A 27,524-nucleotide genomic window follows, 5' to 3' on the forward strand; every position below is an offset into this window, starting at 1 on the left:
TTACCCTGATCGTAATTCACGGCCATTTATTTAAATGTGGAGTGAAGGCAGTTAAATGAGGAAAACAGTGACCAAACGTGGAACAGATCCTAAAGAAATGGGGGTGATGGTGGCTTCAATTTAAGCATTTGTAGTTTTGGAAGGGATCGGCCAGAAATGAAGAAGAAGAAGAACTCTAGTCAGTTTCAGCTCAATGTGTCAAGCCCTGAAATACAGCATGGAAGTGTTGGCAGTTAAAAGGAAACATTCTGCCTAACGTGCAGCATTTGATTATCCAGCGTTCCCCCCTTCCCCCCAGTTTCACATATCCGTACTTTGTATTGTCTTTTATTTTCCCCTCCCACACTTATGTCTCTGTATTTCACATCAAAACTGGAAGTGCCTCCTGCCTGCCAGAAAGGCAAGATGGCTCTGCAGCCCTGCAGCCAATCAGACAGCTTGGCTTGCACCAGAGAGCCTGGCCAGCCGAGTCACATTTTGACCTCCTTCATCTGCTCAGCTGAAAACTTTTGGATCCACGTGAACTTCTGATAGCATTCTGCTCCAGTGCACCAGAGCCTGTACATTACTCCGGGAAGAAATGATGCAGAGGACATGTTTTAACTCCAGAGCACCACCGAGCAATGCTTTTGGAAGGGTCCACCAACCCCAGCTCTTTTTGAAAGTGCCTTTAATTACAGCCACGCTGCTGTCATCGTCATTATTACTATTAAAAACATGGTTAAGTGCTGATGAGAGGTGCTACCTACTTAACCTCCAGTTGAGAGGGAAAGGACCTCAAGAGAAGGTTCCACCCCATGGGACACCGGTGGCCACGCCTTCACTCAGAGGGGAGAAACTGGGCTAAAATAAACAGGGCACAGAAAAACAATGCAAGTACAGGGACAGGAGTGGGATCAACGGTTCAAGAACCGGGTGCCAGAGAGAGATCCTGAGCAGAGAGCCCTAGATAACTCCCACTGCTCACTGAAGCAATTGACAGCGTTTGTGGAGTGACAGGGGCCTGGCCTGCCAACTCTGCAGATGGATGTTCTCCAAGGTAAGCTACAGCGGAGGCAGCAGACATACTAACTTTCCCCGTGCTAGTGGCCCACTCTGCTGCCCTCTGAACTAGAACTGTCCCAAGGGGTGCGGGAGTAGTTCATTCTCTACGTGCGATTGGCTCTTTTACTGCCGAGTCTCCTGGCCAGTATTGCCATAATGGTAGTGGCTTTGTGATGTGGGCCCTTGTCCACTAGGAACTGGACTGAGACCACCCCCTCATTTCACACAGGCTGTCGAACAGCTATTAGGTAGTTATGGCTTCCAATAAATAGCAAGCGGGGCTGTACATGAACCAGGGACCTAAAGGTGATCACTAGGTCCCCTGAGACATACAGCAGCCTCATAGAACCAGAGATGGAAAAGATCTAGTCCAGATCCACCTCTCTGCCGCTAAGGGCCTGTTCTCCAGAAGAATATTCTCCAGTGTTTTGTCCAGATTGATTTTTAAATGTCAAAACAATTGGTTTCCACAGGACACTCTTCCACACTTCAATACAGCTCTCTCCAGTAGTTTTTCATGATATTCATCACCCTGAATTTTACCTTTCTTAATTTCATCCTGTTACTTTTAGTTAGATTCCCTCATAGCACTCTAAATAATTCCTCTCCAGGCTTGGGCTTCAGACTTTTGTAGACTGTTATCATGTCCCCTCTTTGTCATTGCTTTGCCAGGACATCTCGGCTGAAATATTCAGTAATTTTGGGTGCTTCAGTTTCAGGGTGCTCAACTTGAGATACCCTAAAGCAGTGGTTTTCAGCCTGTGGTCTATTTCTAAGATTTCCAAAGGGGTATGCATCTCCATTTGAAATTTTTTAGGAGTCTGCAAATGAAAAAGGGTTGAAAACCACTGCCCTAAAGGGTCCTGATTTTCAGATAGTGCAGTGCACCCCAACCCTCTAGAAATACCTTTATGTTGTCTCAAGTTGGGCACCCAAAAATGGAAGCAGCTAAAATCATTGGACTCTTCTGATAATTGGGGCATTTTAATTTTTTCTCATCCGTCAGCCCCCCCCCCCAAACCCACTATTCATTTTGTTGTTGCTCTTCTGGGAATTCCTCCAGTTTATCAACATCTTTCTTTATGAATGTGTGTCTCCCATTGACTTCAGTGAAGCAGGATCAAACCCTTGCTGAGGTACCCCAAAATGTATAGAATTTCCCAGGGGTGTGTGAATCAAATTTCCAATGAAAGAGACTGCTGTACCATCCCCCTACATTGTGAGTTGCTGCAGGCCCAAATTTCACTGGGATTTTTTTCTGTAATCTCCCATCTAATTTGTGGTCTCCTAATTAGTCCTTTTCAAAAAGAACAGGCATACTTGTGGCACCTTAGAGACTAACCAGTTTATTTGAGCATAAGCTTTTGTGAGCTACAGCTCACTTCATCGGATGCAACAATGTAGCTCATGAAAGCTTATGCTCAAATAAATTGGTTAGTCTCTAAGGTGCCACAAGTCCTCCTTCTCTTTTTGCGAATATAGACTAACACGGCTGCTACTCTGAAACTAGTCCTTTTCAGTAACACTTTCCCCTCCTTATTTTCTCCATATGTGTTTTCCCCAGACCAAATCTCATTGTTTTGCCTCATAGGCCCCAGTTAAATCAGGTACTTAAACATGTGCCTAATTTAAGGCACATCTTTATCCCCTATTGATTCTAATGGGACTACTTAACATACTAAACACTTAGACACAGGCTTAAGCATCTTGCTGATTGGATCATTGACGCAAGCTTCCTCCCCCGCTTGCACGTTATTATTATTCTGATATAAACATAATTTCCTGAAACAAAGAAAGCAAATAAGCTGAGTGTGAGAGGTGAAATTCTGTCCTTAACCCCTCTTGTCGTGTGCCACGTTGCATTCCACATGCATTGTGACACTTGGGCACAAAGGACAGGGGTTGTGTGTTTGTGTTGGTGGCTCAATCTGAATTTCTTTGCTTGGTGTTGCTTTAATTTAGAGTCTGACCTTATCCCCTGGATGTCAAATGCCCATTGACTTCACTGGTGCAGGATCCAGCCCTTAGTTGTCTGTATTAGTTCCCAGTGTTTTTTTTAACAGCCTGAAAACCGGTAATGAGAGAGTTAGACAAAGGCTCCCAGTCCTTTCTGTTTCAATCCGTGCCTGAGTGTTGGAGGTGCAGTGAAGCTTGGCACACCTCAGCTCATCTTCAACCCATCCTTGAGAGACCTCGGGGCATCTGCTGTAACACAGCTCTTTGACGTGATGTTCCATAATGATGCCCGTTGTTCTTACGGTCTACTGCATGGGGCTGATATGATCTTAATACAAATATGCATATAAAAAGCATTCTTACGCCCCACACCTCCATCTCACGCACTTCGCCTGTGCAGTGACCAGATTCCAAATCTAGATGGAACTGTTGTGTTCTCTCTTTCTAATGCTAAATAGAACAATTCCACTTTACCGTCGATTTGCTCTCTCAATAGCATTTCAAATATGCAGTTTAAAAAAATCACGATAAAATAAGCAGATCATGATAGATGATGATTGATGATAGAATTATGACTCATTGGACATATTCCCAAACGGGTAATGTCTATTTGGGATTGTTTCCCTCACTCTGGACTTTGTTAGAATGAGGGCTCCAGAACAAACATGGTTACAGAAATGGCTTTGTATTATACCACCTTGTATTGAGTGGTGTTTGGATATTTGTTTATTGCTGTGTTTGTATTTTGTTCCTAGGTGGTGTTTTTTTCAAGCCTAGAAATGAGCTGCCCCTTTAAGAACAGGGGAAGGAGCTAGTAGCAGCTTGTGTTTGCTGGAAGCTCCCAGGCTCAGAAGAGTGTGTGGAGCCAGCTGCCTGGAGGACCCAGCTTGTTTGAACTTCAGCAAAGGTCAGTGCTGGGTTTAACACACTTATACAAGTCTCGCGTCTGAAGGTGTGACATTAAGCTTGGCAGCCCTCTAGTTCTGCCCTCTGATGCATGGGAGAGTTTAAGCTGCTGCCCATCACCATAGCTTCTGAGCGCCTACCGTGTAAAATCAACAGCAGTAGCAAAGTCCCTAGTGAGCTTCATGGAGCCCCTGGCACATCTTCCTTTGCAGGGTCCGAACGCTCCTTCCTAAGGGTTTGCATTTATTAGGGTTGTCCTGCAAGACCTCTGCACAGGGCACTCTCATTGGCTTGAATGGAAGCTCAGAGCAGATGCCTTCCATTATCGAGACCTTTATTTCCCCCTGAGAGTAGATTTTTTTTTTTATTAATGTTTCCAGAATGAGAGCTGCAGCAGCATATTAGCTGCACGATCTAACAACAAGCCCAGCATGCTGGCTCTGGTGTAATTAAAGGATACACATGTGACCCCAGTATCTATGTATTATGCCACCCGCATCTCTTTGCTCTCTGTGGCACCTGTATCCCTGGGGCCAGTCAGGAATGAAAATTGGCAAGACTCCTGCTCACAGGTATGTCTGTTAAAACAGAAATCTTGATTAGATAGCTCCTGATTTATAAGCGAAGAGGCCACATTGCTAGATGTGGATGCCTGATTCCCTTTCATTTTAATGGCAAATCAGTATGCAAATCTCTTAGGTGGCTTGAAAATCTTAACCCATTATGTATATACTTGCAAAATGTCAGCATGGGTTCTTTGACATCTGCTGCTATTTGTTGTCAGGCGGGGTGAGATTCACCCATGTGCAGAGGGCTAGCCCTCAGCATCTGCCCTGCTTATGTTGATGGCTAAAGTGAGACACAAGTGGTGCATAAGACTTATGATGGATTTCACCATAGGAAAGCAGAAACTGACCTCTTGGAATAAGAACTGGGGACCTTGAACTTGGGTGTATGAACATTTGGGAAAAACTTTAAGATCCCCGATCCCTGAAGACTTAGGTATAGTCTCTGGCCTTTGCACTAACACTTTGTTCAAAACAATGACCAGTTGAGGTCTAGACTGCACTGTGTACCTAAATCTTCTACCATAATCATTCCAGGAAATGCATCAGATTTTTCATAGTGATGTTTCTTTTCATTCTGAGTGGGTGTTAAATAAGCACATGCTGGCGAGGGCTAAACCTGCAGAAGTTCAAGGCTTGATGTTCAAACACAATGAAGTCAATGGAAGCTCTGAAAATCAGGCCTGCCTCGCTTCAGTTTGGATAAGCAGCCAGAGGGGTCTCTGAACCTCTGTAAGCCACGCTGGTACAGGCTGTCTAGTGAGGTTTCTGATACCTCCTGCCTCTGAGCAGGCTGCGAGAACTTGTAAAACAGCCTCGCCTGTGTTACTTCAGTGCATCCACGTGCTATGCTGGCGGGCACCTGGAGGCTCAGAGCTGGGTGACAATGAAAAATAATGAGAAAAAATTAAGCTGCATCTTATAATTTGAGAAAAGGTATCACATGGATTCATTCTGAGTGTGAAGGAAAGGGACTTGGTTGCTGCCGTTGCAAGTCTCAAAAGCAATGCAGGTAGATTGAATGTGTAAATTGCTAGAGTTTCAGAGGAGCCAAACTGGCCTGACCTTATTCACACCAGGTGCAAAACAAATAAACCCGTATCCAGATGCTTTAGAACTAACAGGCATGAAAACTGCATCTTATGAGTGGTGCTGTCTTCCCCTTTTCATACCATGTATGTTGGCTTCCTGGCAATTTGTTCCTACGTTTGGGGCAGGTCAGTTTCCAAACAGCTTCATACTGAACTGGCCTGTGATGGGGTGAATATAACCAATTTTGGGGGAGCAAAGGGTTAAACTCTTCTGTGGATTATGCCCCTCCCTGTCTGAGCTATCCGGTATGGAAGCAAAGGACTCCAGATGAGCAGAGCACAAAGGTGCTGGGAACAATTAGTGACCCAATATGAAGGGTAAATGGTGTTGGAAGTATGTACTGCACGTTGATATAGTTTAGTACAGTAACTAAAGACTTAATGTCCCGTAATATGCTCGGGGAATTGCGGTGATAAGAAGAGCCTGGGAACAGTATAATAGTGATACTTTATTGTCTTGCCTGTACCTGTGTTTAAAAGAGAGGAAACATTGCTTAATGGTTAAAGCCCAGGACTCAGATTTAAGAGATCTGGACTTTATTCCCAGCTAAGCCACACCTGTTGTAGAACTGCAGGTAGGCCAGTTGCTATGCTCGGCTACCCTGTACCTTGTGCAGTCTCTTGCCCCAGTGTGGGGAGCCATTAAATGATTGAGTAGCTTTCTGATTTAGTAGCTTTCTACACCTAGTTCACACTCACTCTGCACTGATCTAAATAACGAGGTCCAGGGCAACGCTGGCCCACAGACTATCCTCAAAACCTGTTTGTCAAATCGTCCATGTCAATAACCAGAATTTTCTCTTATTATTATTATTTTCCAGTTTAACAGTCGATTGTGTGTATGTGTGTGTGTGTTCTAAGACTCTAAGGAGAGATCTGCAGCTCTGTCCTACGCATCTTCCTAATGGCAGGGTTGTATTATGACTCCGGTTTGGCATATAGTAATTCATAAATACTGAATTAACTCCACCAGGTTTATAAATCTGTATGGAAAAAGATGGATGTGAATTCCTGGTTATAGCAGGCCCTTGAGGAAAGAAATTGGGACTTGTTTATTCCTCTGACGTTGGTGGATTGGAAGAGTGTTGAGCTTGCTAGATCTCATCTCCTGCTCCATCTTAACCCCTTTATTCTGCTTTTTGAGCTGGTAGCTGGAACAGAGGTTGGTAGCATTGTATGTGTGTGGCAATCAACTGTGGTAGGTGGATTTCAAAGCAGTGATTTGCATTTAACGTTTTACCCACTAAGCCGTGTGACTGTGCTACCTTCACTGATCTCTTTGGCCATAGCATCTGACACATGACCCCAGAGCCTCACTCCAATAGTGAAGAAAAGTTCATCATCCATGTAAAATGATTTTAATTAATTCTTAATGATTTGCATTAGGGATTCCAAGCAAGGGAGTTAGATCATTTCATTTACTGCTGGACATGTACAGTTATAATATGCATTGCCTAGTTTAATCTCTTAAACAAGAATATTTGAAATGTATGGGCTACAGTGAGCTCAGGTGAACAGTGCTGAACTTGTTCGGTACCTTTTATAGCTATAGCAAGTTGCTGTTTAAAGGCAATGCCCAGAGTATTAACTAAGAGCATTGATGTGCGAGAGCTATTTTCAAAGAAGGATACATCACTTAAAAAGGTACACGGGGAATTTTCAAAAATAGCTGAACTCTGTTCCCATTGAAGTTATTTTTTTTTTGACAATCCCTCCCTACGAATCTTACCCAGAAGAATATGCCTTCCAGTAGTGTCCCTGATTTTTTTCATGCTCCCGAGCTTTGGGTTCTGTCTCGCACCATGAGCAGAAGTACCAAAATAGTGCAAAAAAGACTGCATGCAAGATTGTCAACAGGAAACAGAAGTGCTGGAAATCTCATGAGAGCTGCTGTTCTCCCAGGATTTCCTGCCCCAAATAAGCACAACAGCAGGTGCATATTTTGAAGAGCTCGGTACCATCTATTCAGCTATTAACGTTGAGAATTAAATGGCCACACGATTAACATGAGGGCTCCGTAAAGACTGCAAAAAAGTGGTGGTGGGGGAGGGAAGCAACCAAAACAGGCTGAATGTGAGTGGTGTTGCTACTCTGTGCGCCAGGTTGCAATGCCACTCACTCAAATTTGGCCCAGCTGCCCCTCCGTCAGGCCAGCAGGGAAGGGGGACTGCCGTTATGCCACCCAGCTCCGGTGAGGTTCTCAAAAGTGTGTGGGGGGAGGCCTGAACCTTCCTGTTTATGTTGTGAGGGGGCAACAGCCACGTGGCCCTTCCGTCTCCAGCACCTGTGATTGCACACACGCATCGGGGGCTTCATGAAATGCTGCCATTAGTGAGATGAGGCTCACGACACCTGTAGGAGGTAGAGATGTATCGTCATTCCCATTTTACAGATGGGAAAATAGGCACAGGAAAGCTAAGAAAAAATCCGTGTTTTGAATTGGAATATGAGGAAGAAGAGAAGGAAACTCTGTCAGTCAGTCCCTCCTTTTGTCTTGACAGAATTAGACCAGTGGCTGGGGATGACGATGAGCATTAGGAAGGTTTGAAGTTAGAATTGTCATGCGCGGCGAGGAAACCAACCAACCAACAAAAATCTGGGGACAATTAGAACTGAATTTCTGGCAGACAGTACCGCCCGTGTGGCTGGCAGATCTGCTGATGTTGATTGTTGACAGCTTCCTCAGCTTGCTAATTAAAACTGTAAAATTTCAGGTGAATGACAGTAGCTGAAACACGAATTCTGCTTTTTTTTTTTTTTTGCAGCTGCTGCCGTTTGTCGGCTATTGCCGTAACTGGTGGATGCTGCCAGTTGCTTAGACAGATGGAAATTAATACTTACATTCCCGTTGTTACACGTCGTCGTCCCGTTTTCATTTGTGTCCTAAAAATCAATTATACGCCCATATTAGCATATATAGAAATAGCACACGTGGCATTTACCTTTGGTGTAGAGGACCAGTCCCACTCACGGCCTGCGTAGGGGCTGGGTAGGACACCAGGGACAGAGGGACGGTGCATGCCCTGCCTGACACAGAAAGGCACTCCGTGTCAGGCCTCAATAAGCCACCATGAAAGCTGTGGGCCAAGGAAGGGGATTGCTAGAACGACATTTACGTGCATCCGGTCGTCCTTACGCCTGGCAGTTGTGCAACCAGTGCAGACGGGAAGCAGCTGTGATTGCACCCCGTAGGCTGGGGTAGTTGCTGTGGTGGGCTAAAGGAAGGGGACGAGGTACTTCACAACACCCCTGCTCACCTGACCTCAGTGGGGATGGGGTGGTTTTCGTCTCCCCAAATCTTCTGCGTTTAACCTGCCCAGACCCTGGACACTCGCGTTCTGTGCAAGTGGGGTGAATTTCATTCTCACAGCCTAGACTTCAGTGTGTCTGCTATAAATGGGGATGAATCTGGGGTAACAGAGAAGTGATGACTGTTTGCACCAATGGCTTACATGTGGGAAAGCTAAAAATTGCTAGGACTATCTCGTTAATTTGGAGTCTGATTGTGAGTATTCAGCTGTGACCTCAACAAAGCAACTTATTGGAACTATCATTATTCTTATTTTTTTTTTTTAATATATGTGATGTCTACGCTTTCTTTTCCTTAATTGCAGTGGGCCGAATTCTGGTCTTGGTTACGGTGAGTCAGTGGAGTCACTCCAGATTTACAGCTGTGTAAATGAGAGAGGTGGAGAGTTTACTTTTTTTCACAGCCAAGTGTCTGTTCTTGCGCCACAAGTGCAGAGAGGCGTTTCTGGTGGCGAGCATGAGATTTCAATCCTCACCTGCTCTGAAGTGTAATCTCATGATGGGCGCACTCTCTCTCTCTCTCTCTCTCTCTCTCCCCCTTTTCATGTATTTTTAAATATCCGTGACTACCTGCTTATGAAAAGTGCCAAGTGGTGGCGCTAGAGAACGGAGTTCTCTGTCTCTCCGCTGAGCAGGTAAAGCTGAGGTAGTGTCTTCACTTGTTTGCCCACATGGTCTCCAGGGTAATAGTGCTCACCCCCCAGCATGCAAAGATCATGAGTCACTCAGGCTTGAGATTAGCTTAAAAAAAATGGAATAAAAAAAGCCCTTGTCTTGTACTTGGGTTGGGTTTCCCAGCTTTTCTCTGCAACCACCAGGGCTAGCAGCTTATTCTAAAAATAAATAACTCGAAGCGGATATTCTGATGATGCCCCGAGCCGGGGCTTTGAGAAGAACATCAAATAATACGAAACTTGAGACAAAATAGTGAGGACTGTCAGCATTGCCGGTTGTGCCCCCGGAACGGCCCCACTCTGAAAATGTAGTTGGCTTCCAGTGTCCTCCATTTTTTCAGTGGTGTCACCAAACACTTGGAGATTGGATCAACTGAGGAAAAAAAAGTGTTTTTGTTTCGTTTTTTCTTTTCATGCTTGGGTGGATCAAACTCCATTTAATCACTTTTGCTCAGACTTCACAATAAATAAACAAACTGTCCTTTGGTAAATCCAAACGAGAGAGGCTGTTCAAATGGACCTTGAAATTCAACTTTAATTATAGCATATGATTGCCAGGTAGGTTATAATCTATACATCTCTGTTGCTAGATGTGTGGTTTGCACAAATAGTAGTTGAGAAGTGGTCTTACTTTATGTTTATTCCTGTTTTAAAAAGTTTGCTGTAAAGAAAATGTCGTCTCTGGAATACAGTTAATACTTTGTTTGCCTCGTACAAATGGTAAGGAAAACTTAAGATCTGCCACCCTTACTCAGCTTGAGTAGTATCTTACTCTGAGCATGTCTGGTTAAGAACAGCTATTCAAAGTCGAGCCCTGCTCCAGCAAATGCTTACATGCCTGCTTAACTTTACTACCATGAGTAGTCCTGTTGAAATAATTGGAGCTACTCCCAGTAGTAAAGTTAATCAGGTGTATAAGTGTATGCAGGATTGAGACCTAAGGTACTACTCAGTGTCCGCATAGGAGAATTTTAAAAAAAAAAGTGTGTGTGTGACACATTTAGTCTAAACTTGAAAAATGGATGCTGGCATCAGACTCCCAGAAGTAGATGCTCTCACAGAGAGAGAGAGAGAGAGAGATAGATATGAAACTAGAGCAGAGAAATTCACCCATTATAGGACCTTGAAACCAGCACTCCAGCCTAAACCATCTGAGGAAGCCTAGTGTCTCATTTATTCAGCAACAGGCCTTGCATTTTTCCTGAATTTCAAGAAAATCCAGCTGACTCCCAGAAAGTGACATCCTGACATGGGTGTCTTTCCATTGGCTAGGTGGGCTTTGGCCAGAAGCTCCTTGAGCCTTGTACTTGACTCCTTCATGCTTAGAAATGCGGCTACAAAAGTGTGTATTGCGCGTGCGTGTGTGTGTGTGCAGCTACATTTGATTTCTAGTTACCTGGCTCAGCCCCTGAATTGCCCCTGTGAAGGCTGTGCTGTAGGTTGGAAAGAAACTGTGAGTAGATGCGGGGCTGAAAAAAATTTCAATACCATTTCAATACCAGAGACCAGAAGTAATGGGGTAACGTTTTCAAAAGCGCTGAAGTGACATAGGTTCAAGTGCCATTGAAAGGCTGGTGAAAGTCTGGCTATCTGAGTAAGGGGACGACTTGTGCAGAGGAAAGGAGCTGGAGTGAGAGCGTGTGTGTAAGAAAGGAAGGGAGTTCTTGGGTGAAATCTTGGTCCCATTGAATTCAGAGGAAGTTTTCCATTGACTTCAATAGAACCAAGATTTCATCCCTTATGTTTGTTTAAGGCACTTGATTAGGGACTCAGGAGACACAGACTTATTGCCTGTGTGTCACTGTGTCTGTTTCCTCATTGTATGATCACTTTCCCTACTTTGCATAGGCATTTTGAGGTTAAACTGGTTTAAGGTGTGCAGTGTGCTGTTATGATAATGAGCACCACAGAAAAGTAAGTAGATAAAATAAGGTTCAGAAATGTTGGATGCTACTTGGATAAGGATCCTCTTAGACAGTTCAGATTTGCCTGTCACCATTTTTGTTCAGATTTTGCCTGTCACTATTTTTCATAGTGTGCCTCTAAATAATTAGGGAAATGTTTTGCTCCTCGGTGACAGCGAATGACGTTGCAAAGTGTCTCACTCGTTCCCCTGGGGAAGCTGCATTCGTCTCCCTTCGGCAGATTTCCGAGTAGGGCTGATAGAGATGAGCTGCTCCAGAACCTGCCTCAGTGTGGTTTCACATCACGTCGCTCAGACAGAATTGGTCCTTCTCCCGGAAACCTCCCCCCCCCGGCATTCCTTTTCCCAGCCTGATCAAATACCGATCAGTTGGTGAATCTTGGCTAGGGGCAAATGCTTATTTCTTTCAGGAAAGCTGATCTGGGCATGAGAGAAAATTGCAGCTAGTAGGAAGTGTGTGTGTGTGTACATGCACATGTGGGGAAATGTATCACTCTGCAAAGGTTAGGGCCTGATTAACTATTGGAGGATCAGCATTTGGTCTGAAAACAACTGCCTAGCATCTTTCCACTGGGCTGTTTAGCAAAGCTCCATTATTAACCTCGTTTGTACGCTTGCACATGCATGTGACATACTAAAGGCATGATGGTATTGCCCACTGCAATGCCAATTACTGGATATTAATGGCAGGATAGCATGCATATGCCTAAACTGGGAAGCAGAAGGTTAATAGACGAACAGCACCAGAAGATCCCATTTATCAGTTTCTATTTATCTCTCCTTGGGAGGTGGCAGGTTTACAGTAAATACCTTCTGTCCTCCTAATTTCCTAATGATGGGGATAATGATGGAGAATGGTGAAGTCATTAACTGGGACAGCCTCTGTGCATCACTCTGTCAACCACATCTCTCCAAGACCTGCAATGAAAAGTGATGGGCCCCAGCTGTTCGCCAGATTCTGTTCCCCTCCCCCATTCCCCACTCTCAACCCCAAATGCAGGCTTAGAAAATATTTTCCCCCAAAATTAACTTAAAGTTGTCGCGGTTGTGGGAATGGGAGGGAGCCCCTCTGCGTACTTTGCTCTCATGTGCCCCTGTATGAGAATGAAAAGGGCAGTTTTCTAAACTGAAAATATTCCAGTGCCCTAATACGGTGGACTATTGTTCTCCAAGGACCGAGGACTCAGTTAAAAACTGTGTGCAGTGTTGGATAAGCCAGTGAGTGAGACATGCAAGTAGGTTGTATTAGTAATGCTGAGATATAAGATAACTCGATGGGAATCTTTTTTTTGCTCTCACAGCCTGATAAAGAATAGCCACAAAGGTACTTAACACACTTGCATTATAAATCTCCAAGCATTTCACAGATCCCTATTTTACAAAGGAACACAGAGAGGCAAGTGACTTGCCCATGGTTACAAAGTAAATTGGTGGCAGAGCCCAGATCAGTCAGTTCACCCCAGCTATCTCTAAAGCCCAGCACCTGCCACTTGAAGAAAAACACCCATCAAAAAAAGAAGAGGACTTGCCTTCTGAAAAACAAGTTACTTTTTCTGGGGTTTGTTGAATACTTTTTTAAAAACGGGGACTATTTTAGTGAGTAAATTCTGAGTTTTCTTTAGTGAGTAAATTCTGAGTTCTAAATATCTGAGTTCATTAGACAATTGTTGGGCACTTTCATAAATTCTGAAAATTTCACCACTGGCAACACAAATGTTTGTTGATCTGAAAATTCATCCAGGAAATTTGTCATTTGTTAATTGCTGTTCTTTTGTTGTACAATGTTTCAGTCATTCATTCAAGGAGCCGAAACAATACCATGTGGCCAAATGACTAGTCTTATGACACAAATGTCAAATAGCCAATATTTACACAGAGTTAGTGAATAACTAATACATTTGAAGACATTCAGGATCATATATCAGGGAAAGGTTTCTAACTCTAAGGGTAGTTACGTTCTAGAATAAGCTTCCAAGGGAGGCTGTGGAATCCCCATCAGTGGGGATTTTTACCAACGGGTTGGACAAACACCTGTCAAGGATGACCTAGGTTCACTAGGTTCTGACTCAGCGCCGGGGTCTGGACTAGATGACCTCTCAGGATCCCTTCCAGCCCTACATTTCTATGATCCCAGGAGATTATGGCGAGGAACGGTGGCCTTGTGGACTGGGATTCTGGAGATGTTGGTTCAGTTCCTGTTCTGCCATAGACAACCTGTGTAAGCTTGGATAAGTCATTTAATCCCCGTGCCTCAGTTTCCCATCTACAAAGTGGGGGGAAACAGTACTTCCTTACCTCAGAGATGTATTGCGAGGATAGTTGGGAGGTGCACAGATGGTACGGTGATCAGGGCCAAGTCAGTACCTAAGACTGAATGATTTGCTAACCAATAAATGGAGCTAAATTCATAACAGATATTTTAAATAATGGAAAGTACAATCAGATTTACTGCTGGACAAATCCTCCTGGAACCAGAGTGGAAGTAATACATGCGAGTCCTTGTGAACCCTCCTTATCTTTTATATTTCTTCATTGTTAAGCCTTCTGTCGTCTTTTTTTTTCTTTGTCTTTTGTTAATTTTGGGTAATTAGAGGCGAAAGGAAGAGGAGCACATCAGATGGCAAGGATGTCCAGTGATTAGGGTGCCAGTTTATGACCTGAAAGACCTGGTTTCAATTCCCTACTCTGCTACAGACTTTCTGTGTGACCTTGGTCAAGTCATTCATTCACTGAGTGGCTCAATTTCCCGTCTGCAAAAGAACAATAGTTTTTCCGTACTTCACAGGGGTGTTTTGAGGTCAATTAAATTAAAGATGGTGAGGGTACAGGGGCCATATAAGGCTGGTGAGTGCATCTAATCCATTCCTTACCAGTGCAAGTTTGTTTCCTGAAAGCATGTTTGTTTCCCAGCGCTTGCTTAATTTCGTGTAATTTACAGTCTGCCCCGTATAAAGTGTCTGGGCGTAAGTACAATAATTTACAGTGTTGTGTGATTGTGAGTGGTATAGACTTGAACTAAGGAAACTGTCGGGAGCTGTTCAGGGTCCACCACCAAGCTCTAATAACACCTTTCACTACTGCCCTGCAAACCTCTGCTATGTCTGCTCTGGTTGTCTCTTGAGGACAGTGTCTTAGCTATGGTGAATCCAAGGATGGCTGTGCTATGTGGAGAAACATTCCGTATAGTTGAGAATGAGACTCCTCTGTGCTTAAAGCAACTGCTTCCTTTGCGTTGACATAGCTGACCCCCCCAGTACCTACAACGCTGTCATTTTAAAGATGTCTTAGATCATGGCACCAGTATATTGCAGATTCCCACAGGACCATCAAAGATCTCAGCTGTCCTTTTTTAATAATTTTTTCTGAAGAACAAGTCCATGTAGCCACTTTTGAAGCTTTTAATGCTTTAGTTTTAGTTGTGAGGCTGACCCCATTAGAAGTACCTGTAACTTTTTGGCTATATTATTTCCTCTAGACATGCATTTCCCATTCCAGATAAAGATCTTTTTTTTTTTTTTACATGTTAAATATAATGAGGGCCCTTTATCAGTGCTCCCCATCTTTCTTCCCACATAGTTTTCCTGCGCTGGCTCTTAGCCTCTGAAATGACAAGTCTTGTCATTGCTACTGATCGGGGCCTGTATCTCGCCCATTAAAGCATCCATATATTCACTGCCTGACATGTTCTAATTCATGCATTCCTTCATTCGCTTGCTCAAATAATTTATGAGTCCCAGCACACACATCTGCTATTTATTTAGGTTCTATTTTTACTATTAGCTGTATAAATTTTTATTTGAGTGGGTAAGTGGAAAGCTCAGAAGTTCAAGACACCTTCTCTCTCTCTCTCTTTCTCCCTCCCTCTGCAGTTGGAATGACTTTTACAATATTTAAAGTAACTCTTTCAGTTAAAAGAACATGAACCTCAGTATACATTGACTACAGGTTTATCAGCTGATTCACCCGTGCCTAAATTCTCTCTGGATCACCCATGCCTGGTCATGTTCTAAAGGGACGCAGAACAGTGGGAAAACATTATAAACCCAGACAAAGTTAATTGGCTGTGCTGAGAAGCTGAGCAAGAAACATGGAGCAAACCTCCCACCGTATGTAAAGTGAATGAGCCTGAGGCCCATACTCACCCCCTTCTTCCAAGAGGTGTCAGCTTGGCTCCTGCTACTGGGATTGAGTCTGTGCGGCATCTCCTGAGAAGTGCCACTCAAACACACAGCCCAGGAGGAGGGGAGGCAAATGTGGCTTTATGCTTTCTTTGCACTGCCAGGATTCTGGGTGCTGGGTAGGTGAAATGGCCCCTGTCTTAAGTTAGAGCAACCCCCAGGGGGCCACAACTGGGTCTACTATTTCTAATGTGAGAATATATTTTCTTTTGAGCCTGTCAAAACCTGACAAGCAGCAGCATCCTGGAATTGCTTTAAACCCAACAGTGATGTTTTGCCTTACAATGATCTCACTCACAGGTAACTTTAGTTCCATTCTGTATTTTCCAGTGAGCAGCCAGTGAGATGGTCCATGGTTCCTTTTTCTCCCCTACGAATGAAAATCCATCGGTGAATGAGCTATGCTCTATGTAACGGGTCCGGCCTGCACACTAGATTTTTTTTAAAAAAAGTAACTGACACAAAATGTGTACTGTTTTCCTCTAATTGAGGGGGTTGATAGTGACATAAGGAGCCTTTCACCTCTAGGTCACAGGTTTGAATCTCACCTTATTAGTGGTGGCTGAGAGGAATTGCCATCTGACAGCTGATCGTGGCACCAGTGTAGTGAACAGGTGTTTGTATCACAACTCCCAACATGCATGCACGTTGGCTTTTCTAGCAGAGAGGCAAAGCTCAGAGTCTGCATCAAAGTGCCTAACGCTATGGGGCCCCCAATCTGGTTGGCTTCTAGGAGCTGCAGCAATCTAAATGTTAAAAGTGATCACGGTAACATGTTAAATCTCCTGGCTGAGACTTTATCTGCAAGGTCAAAAGATCTCCTTTGGAAGATTAGAAGTAAAACCTGCAGCGTGAAGATTCTGAATTCTAATCTGGTCAAAGACAAGAATGCCAACGTGCTTTTTTTTTTTTTTTTTAAAGAATCCAAGCCCAAATTTATTTGAATTAGGAAACATCCTAATCAAATAAATGAAATGGGCCAGATTCTCAGCTGGTGTCAGGTTGGCCTAGCTCTGAGTTCAGAGCTGATTTACACCAGCTAAGAATCTGGCCCATTGTCTTCCAATACTTTGAAAAGACAGGCCCAACAGAAGTCACGCTTTCAAAAAAGGATGTAAAGAAATTCCACCCTTGCATTTCCTATTGCATCTGCCATTGCAGCACTAATAAAAAGAATGTGTGAGCTGTGGGAGCCTTGTATTACCAGGGTTCATTAACTTTCAAATGTTTCCATTGAGAAATTTCAGAGCCCTCAGCTATTGACCAAGGTGGGCAGCTCAGCCAAGAGATTCCCTTGAGGCTCAGGTACAGATGTGATCGCCGATCAGAGTGCTATAAGAAACCTAAGACAGTGTCCCAGAAAGTGTCATACTTGAGTTGGAGAGGCTTAAACCAAATAGCGCAAAGAGACTATAAATAATTTTTGTTCGGCTGTAACAGACAGACAGAGGAGCCTTAGCTGATGCTAGAAGAGCTCTCTTTATGCCAAGAATTCGGTTGACAAGGTTGCAGTAGCTCACTCAAGTCCTATCCTGATAGATGGGCATTATGAAGGTTGAATCCAGTACAGCAGCTGTACTGGAAAACCAGGCACCTTTGACATGAGACATGCAAACATGGGTTGCGATTGTAAGCATATGATTAATTCGCGCAGCACTCCCATTAAAGTTAAATGCATGTATAAAATTAAGCATTTGCTTGAGTGCTTTCCTGAATGGGGATGCTTTCCTGAATCAAGGCCAAGTTTTGGGGTCTATCATGATGATGCAAACTAGCTTTTGGTTGCTTAAGTGCTGGGACCTGCTGTTTTGTCCAGGAGCAATGGAAAACTTATTCACGAGGAGTAGAAAATGAGGCAAAGAGTGTAAGAAAACACTAAGTTTACTTTCACCATCTCCTACTTTTAGATATGAGCTGTGATCCAGTTACGTGGGAAGAGATCAAATATATACAGCACTATGGTCACGGAAAAACAAGTGCCCCCCCGGGCTGCTGCTCTGCTGTAAAGGGACAAATGCACCCCACCTGGAAAAAGAGAGCATAAATTGGACCTATCTGCAGCTGCTTGATCTGTTGGCTGCATCCCTAGGAGGATTCTAAGGGAGAATGATTCAACTTGTTTTCCTTTGGGGTTTCTGCAAGGGTTGGTCAGCTACCATCTCTGGCAGATGCTCCATAGGGGAAGCTACCACCCAAGGCTTCCTTAGGGGGTTGCACTGAATTATCACTGATTGCCCCTCACCACAATCCCATCCAGGTCAGAGTTCCTCATTTGGTGCTAGCTGGGTGCAGGCCCTCTACTAGAATGGAGGATGTGGGCACCCTGTGCTGTCCCCACCCTGAGGAGTGAACTTTTTGCTGCACCTGCCCCTCCAATGGGTTCTGTCCCTTGGGCCATCATGAGATTTGTTGGTAAGTGCAGAGGCAATAATTTGGAAGACCCGTGTGCAGTGGTGATAATTAACAATCAGAGTGCAGTTTCTCCAAATATAGACGTAGGCACAGTGTGTGTAAAATAATTCTGGGGCCCCCAAAGCAAAAGCTAGCCCAAACCACCACATTTTGCCCAGTTTCCCCTCCAAACCGACATGTTGAATGAAAAGAGACAGACAAGGTGGGTGAGGTAATCTCCTTTATTGGACCAACCTCTGTCGGTGAGAGAGACAAGTTTTCCAGCTACACAGAGCTCTTCTTCAGGAGGTGAGGAAAGTGAGTTTATGCTGCTGGAGCTTTTAGTTTCAATCTCGAGATGTGGTAGTAAAGATGATGCTAATACAGCTGATTGATAGTAATATGCCACATCTTGAGAGTTTTGCCTGAATCCAATCTGAGAAAGGGCTTCATTGTTTGACCCAATTAGCAATTATGTAGTTATTTTAAATCTTCATCGAGTCACAGGTTTTAAGGCCAGAAGGGACCATTACATCACCTTGTCTGACCTCCTGTATATCACAGGCAGAGAATTTCACCCAGTTACCCCTGTATTGAGCCCATTGACCTGTATTTGACTAAAGTATATCTTCCAGTCTTGCCCTGAAGACATCAAGAGATGGAGACTCTACCAGGCTCCCCTGAGGAATTTGATCCAATGGTTAACCACCCTCGCTATAAAAAATGTATGCTTTATTTCTAATTCGAATTTACTTGCTTTGAATTTGTTTGGATCTTCAAGGTACTTTACAGCATTAACTAATCAACAGTTGGTAGCAATGATCGAATGGTAATTTAGTACAGAATTTTCTCGCCTCTTTCCTCTCCTCCTTGCCCCACTGCCCTATATTCTCAGTGGGCACTGCATCAGATGGGCAGATTGGTGGCTTTGTTCCTCCAATAACCCCCTTGCTGAAATGTAGCAATATACAGAATTTCTGGGATTCCAGAGCTTCCTTTCCCTGTCATGCCTGAACATCCTATGGAATAAATATAATCAGCCTGCGTCGGGCTGAGCAGCATCAGCTGTTTCTGTGGCTACCTTCTCAGCTTTGATGCCTCAAGCATGACACAAATCAGGCGAAACAGAAGAGACAATATTAAACATCTGTCGACTTCTAAATAAGGAGAAATTGCATTAGTCACTATGCAAGCAATCTGTATGATAATTTCATAATGGCCACCTCGTGCCTTTCTCTCAGACAGCAAAAGAAATAGGTGAAATATACCCTTTATCCACACATGCTTGATTGGGACAATATTAAGACGTTGAATGTCGATTTGCCTTTAACTGTTCAGTGGGAACTTTTCTTTATGAAGAAACAAACATAATTCAAATTCTGTTCAACCAAGGAAGTTAACTTGGGAGGTGAGGCAGGGAAACCCATGGCAACAAGTCTTTAAAAAGTATTGTATTATAAATATTGTTGTTCAAGTGAAAGAAATGTCACTGAAGTATTTTAATGTCTATCCAAAATCATTTTTTCAATTATAAACAGCAGTATGTGGCTCAAAAATGTATCCTAGCTGACAACACACAGGCAGTGAAATCTTATCTCCAAGTTCATTTTAAAGGTACAAGATCGAATTTAACCCATTGGTTGGCCATGTGACTCAATAGCTTTTTAGGTCTTTTCTGTATCTATCTGCCGTTATCGAAAGAGCTGCTGGTATCACAAAGTAAAATTCAATAGCACAAGAGAAAATGGTGCGTGTTCACAGGAGATGGATTGGGCCCAGACACCATCATCATGGCACCCACCAACACCCATTGAAGTGACTGGAAACCTTTTCCCTGATTTCAGTGATTTCCGTATTGCAAAGGAGCTTCGCTCCAAAGGAAGGACATAAGGCAGCTGCTAGATATAATCTTAAAAACTGATGTCATTTACCTTTTGTGCTGGGTGAAGTTTTGGAGTTTGGGTTTGGTGGAATGAGCACCTCAGAATTTGGATGCTTACTTGAGCCAGACATCTCAAGTATGTAAAAGCAGGCTGGAAATACTGCACGACCAGGTTTGCTTGTGAGATTTCTGATACTTTCTGCTTCCATTTTGTTTCACAATACAGTGGCTGTAGCCTTCGTAGAAATGTTTTGGCTTCCAAGTGTCAGACTAGAGCGGGGTGAGAAATGGTTTTGTTGTCCTGTGAAAAGTTTTGAGATTTCAAAGTCCCCCTCCCCACCCCCGTTCTGCATCAGGATGAAGCTGTTCCAAATTAAGCAAAGCTTCAGGGGGTTTGTAGCGGGGCGGTCACCCTGCTCCGGCCCTGAAAGGGTTAAAAGCCAGCCCTTGGAGAGGGTTGGGGCTGAGGGCAGGCAGCCAATCAGGGCCAAGCTGGGCCCTATAAAAGGGCTGCAGGGCCAGAAGGCAGTCAGTCTCTCTCCAGCCTTGGAGAGAGATGGACCTGGCTCTCTGAAAGAGCAAAGGGTACCTTGGACAGCGCAGTGTGGGGGAAGGCCAGGGTGCGCTTCAGCCTGGCAAACCCCCAGGCAGAGGCCTTGCTGTTAGGGCCAGAGGAGGTACGAGGGCTGTGGGGAAGCAGCAAGGGAAGGAAGAGGCAGCCGGTCCAACCCCCTGGCCGATGATGAGTGGCCATTTAAGACTGTAGTTTGCTCCTGAGGGACGGGGCTAGATGAAGACTGGCAGTGGGTCACTGAGGCGAGGTGGGATTAGGGGATTGGGGTTCCCCAGGGAGGGGAGGACCCCCAAGTGTGGGGGTATTGCAATGGGGCAGTACCTAGGAGGAGGGGCACTGCGGGCCGGGAGGGATGCGGGGTCTGAAGTATAGTGGTGGAGATTGATAATAAAAAGACAAGTAGCGACAACAGGAGAGACACCGGCTAGCAGGAGGTGCTTCAGGAAGAGCTGGAAGAGCTAATTCCCAGACTGACTGGCAGGAGGTGCTGCAGCGGTGAGAGTGTGACCTGTTACAGGGTTCTAATTTGTTCCATTCCTGTTCACATTTCCCTTCTAAAATCATCTCATTCTATAACCCTGATCTCTGAATTCCATTCTAGCATCACCACAGATATTTAACCCCATCTATACATATATTCACAACGGTAAAGGAACATACTTCATGGAATATAAAATCTGAAAAAAAATTGGAACTTGGTATAGCAGATTATCACTTCCTCCATCAACAGGTCTAGCATGTGGATCTGAGAGCAGATTTGGCTCATACTATTACTGAAGTATTTATAAATGCACTCTTAGTTTAATAAATTAGTAATAATAGAATTTATTATTAATACAATTTATCTCTAGCTGAAATTGGTGCCTCATTGTGCTAGGCACTGTACATACATACTGTGAGAGAGACTTCCTGCCCCCACAAAGAGTTCACTATCTAAATGGACAAGACAAAAACAGTGGGAGGGAAAGCAGAGGCACAAATTGGGGAAATGACTTGCTAAAGGTCACACAGCAGATCGGTAGCAGAGATGGGAAAGGAACGTTGGTTTCCTGAGTCCCAGTCTGCTGGACCATGATGCTTCTTCCACCCAGTAGTGGGCTAAATTCTTTACTGATTTACAGATCGAAAGGTAAACAACATAAGTCAGTGAGGTTGCACAAGTTGTTAAGCCAGTAAAGAAATTACCTCATTGGCTGCAATACAATGCTTAATGCCGTCGGTACAAATTAACACTTTTCAGACTAAACCTAGAATTCAAATCTCTTAAAGGAAGCAATGCAAATACATAACTCTTTTCTGGGGGGTGGGTGAAAGGGGAAGAAGAATGTCACATTTCTAATACATTCATTTCCAGGTGCACTAATGCATGTAGAGACGTCTCCATGCACACATAAGACTCCAGTGATAGACATTTAAAAAGCCAGATCATCATTATTTTACAAAGTGCCATCTGGACTTCCACCAGACCACGCTGAGTGCTGGTGTTCAAAGGGTCTCCAGGGGCACTGAAAGACGGTTTAAAAGGGATTCCAGGAGCCCCCCGGGAGTCCCCCACCACCCATCCTTTTCTTTCTTGGAGACCATTGGCTGCAATTTTCATGTAAAAAGACATGCGTTCTGCAGGCTCTCACAACAATGGTTTTTTCGTTGGCGCCATTTGCACCCGGTCCTGAAAATCATACCAGTTAATTATATGGTAATGATCTCAGCTCAGCATTCAGTAAGCCCTTTATTTTATTTGGAAGTTGCACAATGACAACGAGAGCGATGTTTTCATTATTCTCAGTGTATCCTTTCCTGGCTCCCATTAACAGCGAGAACCCATGCAGTTTGCCGCCATTATCATTTTTCTCCAGATAAACCATCTGTGACATCGAGAGACCTTGAAACTGGGAGTTCTGGCCACAATGCTCAATAGACTGTGCCTGCAGCTTGTTCAGAGGTAACCGCTGTAGAAAATCAGCAACTCCATGGCAGTGTTACGTCTGCCTGTTCTGAATTCTCTCTCATTTCTCTCCCCCCCGCCCACCTTAGTCATATAAAATGTAATGCATGTTCACATATTCAATCAGCCAAAATTGTTTTGCCTGACCATGCAGGCTGCATTTAAGACCCGTGGTGAACATTTCTGTCCCTTTTTCCTTTCTGGTTGTTGTATTTAATCAAAGGGCTGGAAGGAAAAGTTCTCATTAGAGAGCTTCTTTTTCTTTTTTCCTTTCCTTCCTTCCTGCCTTAAGCCTGCACTTAGCTAATAGATGCTTCAGAGATGCCTCGTTTCTATCCAGGGTTTGTCCACTTGACCTGATCTTAGCCTCAGGCAAAATGAAAAGAAAGCACAAGACATCAAGTGAACAAGTAATGTCGCTGTAAACATGCTTTGTAGAGATGAACATCAAACACAGGACTTCTCTCCAAAAGGCTGCAGCTTTGAGACTAAAGGCATTGATTGCATGATATAACAACAAGGTTCTGGTATTTATGACGATGATGAAAATGGTTCCAAACCTTTTGGTGAAAATGGGAGGCCATGTGTAATGGATCAGCTTATTATTTGTATTACAGCAGTGCTCAGAGATCCCCAGAACAAGCTCAGGGCCCCATTGTGTTTTTACAGAGGCAGCCCTACAGAAAAAATCCTACAATCCAAATGGAGAGTACAGACAATGGGTGGAAGGGAAAAAAGAGAGGTGAAGTGACCCATCCAAGGTTGCACAAGAGTTCAGTGGCAGAGGTGCAGGAATAGAATCTATTTATTCTGCCTCCCAGGCTGGGAATCACGCAGCCTGCGGTTTATAATTTAAACAAAATCACATACAAACTTTGAGTGTGTTAAGGCAGCTATTTTAACACTGAGTTACAAACAGCTAATGCACAATGTGTTGAAAGGCTCCTTCCCATGGACAAATTGCTGATTAAATCCCCAAATATTTGATGGGACAAAGAGGGATGGCTGCTGAAAAGAGAAGGGGAAGTTTGAACAGACCCTCAGGTTGGGCTACGTTTAGAAAGGTTAGCTCATGAGATGTGCTGGCAAAAGGCATATTGTGCTACATAACGTGTACTTGCAAATGTGTAAATGCAAGCAGCGGGTACTTACGTGTGCATGTCTTTATTTTTCACGCAGAAGCTCATTGCTGTACACGGTTGATTCAGGGGCCTAATCCTTAGAGGTGCTGAACACCCTCAACTTCCATTGACTTCAGTGGGAGTTATGGGTGCTCAGCACCTGCCCAGATCAGGCTACTGGTTATCTTGTTTTTATTGTACTAAGAATCCGGAAAGGAAGGAAACTCCAACCTGCTGATTTAGCGATGTAGACCAGCTGACAAATTCTGGTTTGAGGTCTGCTTTCAAGAACCATTGTCCTCTGGAGGAATCTAACTAGGGCCATTTTCTGGAGAGCTCTTTTCAGATTGAAAAAGCCCTTCTTGTATTACTTGCCATCCGTGAGGTCTAGAGGAGCAACTGATTTAGTTTAGAAAGGTATATTCTGAGAAAAGCCACAACTTTGGTGCTTGTTGTTTTGGAAGGAGTGGGGGGAAAAACCCCACTTAATACCGGAGAATAATCAGATTGCGAATCTCTTACTGCCACCGGTGAGCAGTTACTCATGTGAGTAACATAAGTGGGATGATTCATGTGGGACGCCTTTACTTCCATTGCTGAGCAGTTACTCACACGAGTTGTCCTTTGACAGAAATCGGAGCCTGGCCCTGTGTGATTTTCAGGTTTTGAAGTGATATTTTCTTTTAATGAGGATATATCTGTCAATCGTGTCTTATTGCTTAATCAAAATACATCCAGATCAAATATGTGGAGTTTGTATATAATGCAGTGTTGACATGCTGATGTGTTAGAGGAAACAGGAGCATATTTAGAACATGGAATACTCCCTTTGTGCTCACGTATACCTACTTCCAAATGGTCACAGGGTTGAAATGATCAACTAATATGCTTCCATTGGCATGGGCTTATGAACCGTTTAAATGGCCTTGCTTAATGGGCCTGTGCATTTTAGTTATACCCGATCTGAACTCATTTGATACTTTAACAGGGCAGGCATCAAGTTTGTTCGGTCCTTTGTGTCAACAAATTATAATGTCTTAGGTAGAAGGTGACATTTCATTATGACACTGTCATCTGAATATAAAGAATAGAGTGCTTCACCTTTATAGTCTCTTCACAGGCTGTTCCTGATGTATGATGATTAATCGTGCAGAAAGCAGATACTGATTCACAGGAATGTATTTATCTGTTTCAGATCTCGAGTGTAGGGTGATATAAGGGGCCCTAGTTCCAAAGAATGGGACGTAAAATGCACAAGCAAAACTCATGTGTGGTTATGGTGTCTAGGACTCCCTTCAGGGATCAGGACCCTATTGGACTAAATTCTGGGGAAAGAAGTCATACGAAATTGGTCTCTGCACTAAACCGCTTGCAGTCTAGAATTTAGACCACATGCTGTGGGATGAAGGAGAACACAAGGTATCAGTAAAGACTCAAGCTAATGTTTGCAAAGACTCCTAAGTGATTAAGGGGCCAAAGACTCCTTTTGAAATGTGACATAGGTATTTAGGAGCCTACGGCTAATGGTGAGATTTTAAAAAGTGCCTCAGGAGATGAGGCTCCTAATTCCCACTAAAAGACAATGGGATTTAGGCACCTAGTTTTTGGAACACACCCCTTCCCAAGTGTCTGTGTCACTTTTGAAAATGAGACTTAGGCTTATGTCACTTCGGGGCTTTTGAAAATTGTGTCCATGGGACCTTCTTCAGCAAAGGACTTTAAGCATGTACTTACATTGCTGAATAGGAATGAACTTAAGCAGGTGGTTCGGTGCTTTGCTGAATTGGGCCTTATTAAATAAGTTAATAGTCACAGTGGTCTCAGAAGTCCCAGGTAGACCACAAGCCTTCCTGGAGCCCTTCTCAGACTTATCCTTAACACCTGCAATATGCTAGGCTTTGTCCATGCATACAGGAATATGTAGGTCCTGCACAAAGAGTTTGGATAAGTGTAAATATTTACTTCAGGCCAAGTTTTGCCCCCGTTTATATTGATGTAACTTCTTTGAGGAATCCCTGAAGGCAGAATTTGGATTGAGGTGTGGAGGAACAGTATGATAGGACACTAGGCCGAAACTCGGGAGAATTGTGTGCTATTCCTCGCTCTGCAACTGACCTGCTGGGTGACCTTGGGACTTCACCTACCTGTGCTTCTATTTCCCCTCCCACTCTTTGTCTGTCCTGTCCTGCAAACAAAATAAACAACCTCCGCGCCCCCCCGCATGGCAATGAGTTTCAGAGCCCGGGTCAACTGCTAAAAATAACAGTGTAGATGTTCCTGCTTTGGCTGCAGCCTGGGCTCTGAGACCCATCTTCCTCACTGGGCTTCAGAGCCCAAGTAGGAATGTCTACACTGCTATTTTTAGCTCCATAGTGCCAGGCCCCAGTCAGTTGACTCAGGCTGTAAGACTCCCTGCGGTTTGTTTGGTGTTTTTTTTTTTTGCAGTGTAAATGTCCTCTTTGGTTGTAAGCACTTCAGGGCAGGGTCTGTGCCTTACTATGTGTTTGCAGAGCTCCTAGCACAAAAGGACCCTGATCGCAATTGAAGCTTTTAGAAACTACTGCAATGCAAGCAATAGTAATGATTTGCACAATTATATTAGGGTGCTGCAGGGGTAGGGCTGAGCAAATGTCTGAGGGAATAGTTTGTGTGATGATTTCCCCCTGAGAATTGTCTGAGAGCAGGTCACAGCTTTCTCAGATTTAGTTGTTCTTTAGAACAGCTCCCAGTGTTATTTCTTTGAATAATTCCTGGTCTCCCTTCACATGCCGCAAGCCTTGCACACTGCGTGTACCGGGGGTGGGGAGGTGTGGGAAGGGCTGAGTCCCTGGCGTGGTGAAGTGGGGACAGAATATATCATGCCTCCAGAACTGCTGTATCTGTTTGGGGGTGGGAATGGCAAATGCAGGTTTCCAGTTAAATACAAGGAGGAGGGAAACCTTTACGAAACCCCAAGCAGAGCTGGGATAAAGGGGAGGGGCTTGTGGGCTCCCTGGGATGTTCTTAGGGTGTAATCCCCAGAGAGCTCTCAGGCAGTAGGAAGCCACTCACGCTCCGTGTGAAGCAGTTCTTCAGCACGAGCAGTAAAGATGGCACTTGCGGTGGTGGGGGTCTTCGTGATCTGGGGGCCAGCTATAGCTTGGGCAATGCTGTCTGAAGCAGCCCTGTCCAGATTCACTGCAGAGAAGAGAGGGGAGATACAGGGAAAGGAGACGGGCAGAAGAGAAGGGAATGTACATTATTTCCCCCCGGGGACATGTTAAATTTAAGTTTCTTTGTTAACAGTTTCATAGTATATTAGACGCTGACCTTGCCGTGATGATCTGAAAGTACCTTTCCCTCTTCTCTTTCCTTGCTCTCTGCTTTTAATCTTCTCCAGGATTAATAAAGATGCTCAACTCAGGAGAGCTCCTGTAGGAATTAGGATCACATTAAAAGAAATGGCTTTGTCCTAGGAAGAGAGATGGAGAAAGATGTGTGGAGAGGAAGGGGAACGTTTAGGGGGAGAGGCCCAGATCCATAACCTCCGCGTAGTCTGGGGTCAGGGTGTGGAATTTTCTTCTCACCTGGCTAGGGAGCAGCTGCAGAGTTGCTCTGTAACCACCAAGGCGGCCTCACAGCTGCAGTAGACTTTACACTTTATTCTTTGTGTTACAGTAGTCACGCAAGGTTGGGGACCCGTTGTGCTAGGTGCTGTACAAACATGCAGTAAGAAATAGTCTCTGCTCTGAAGAGGTTATATTCTACATAAAGAAGATGGACCAAGGAAGTGCAGCTATCTCCATTTTACAGATGAGGAGCTGAGGCACGGAGAGATTAAATGACTTGCCCAATGTCACTCAGGAAAGTCGATAAAGCCAGAAATTGGATGCAGATCTTCTGACTCCCAGTTCGGTGCCTTCACAAGACCATCCTCCCTTCTGCACAAAAGTTGCTGTATCTTCCCTCTAGTCCCCTGGTCCT

The 27,524-nt window shown here is 44.2% G+C and overlaps 1 long non-coding RNA gene across 6 annotated transcripts in view; it reads left to right on the plus strand.

Moving 5' to 3' along the window:
• Positions 1 to 27,524, plus strand: part of LOC140910162 (uncharacterized) — a 379,881-nt gene that overhangs the window by 24,618 nt on the left and 327,739 nt on the right. For all 6 annotated transcript variants that reach the window (XR_012158436.1, XR_012158437.2, XR_012158434.2 and 3 more), the window contains exon 2: positions 3,756 to 3,907. This is a non-coding gene — a long non-coding RNA (uncharacterized LOC140910162). The remainder of the gene's footprint in view (positions 1 to 3,755; positions 3,908 to 27,524) is intronic.

Source organism: Lepidochelys kempii, chromosome 4 (assembly GCF_965140285.1).
Source record: "Lepidochelys kempii isolate rLepKem1 chromosome 4, rLepKem1.hap1, whole genome shotgun sequence".
NCBI lineage: Eukaryota > Metazoa > Chordata > Testudines > Cheloniidae > Lepidochelys > Lepidochelys kempii.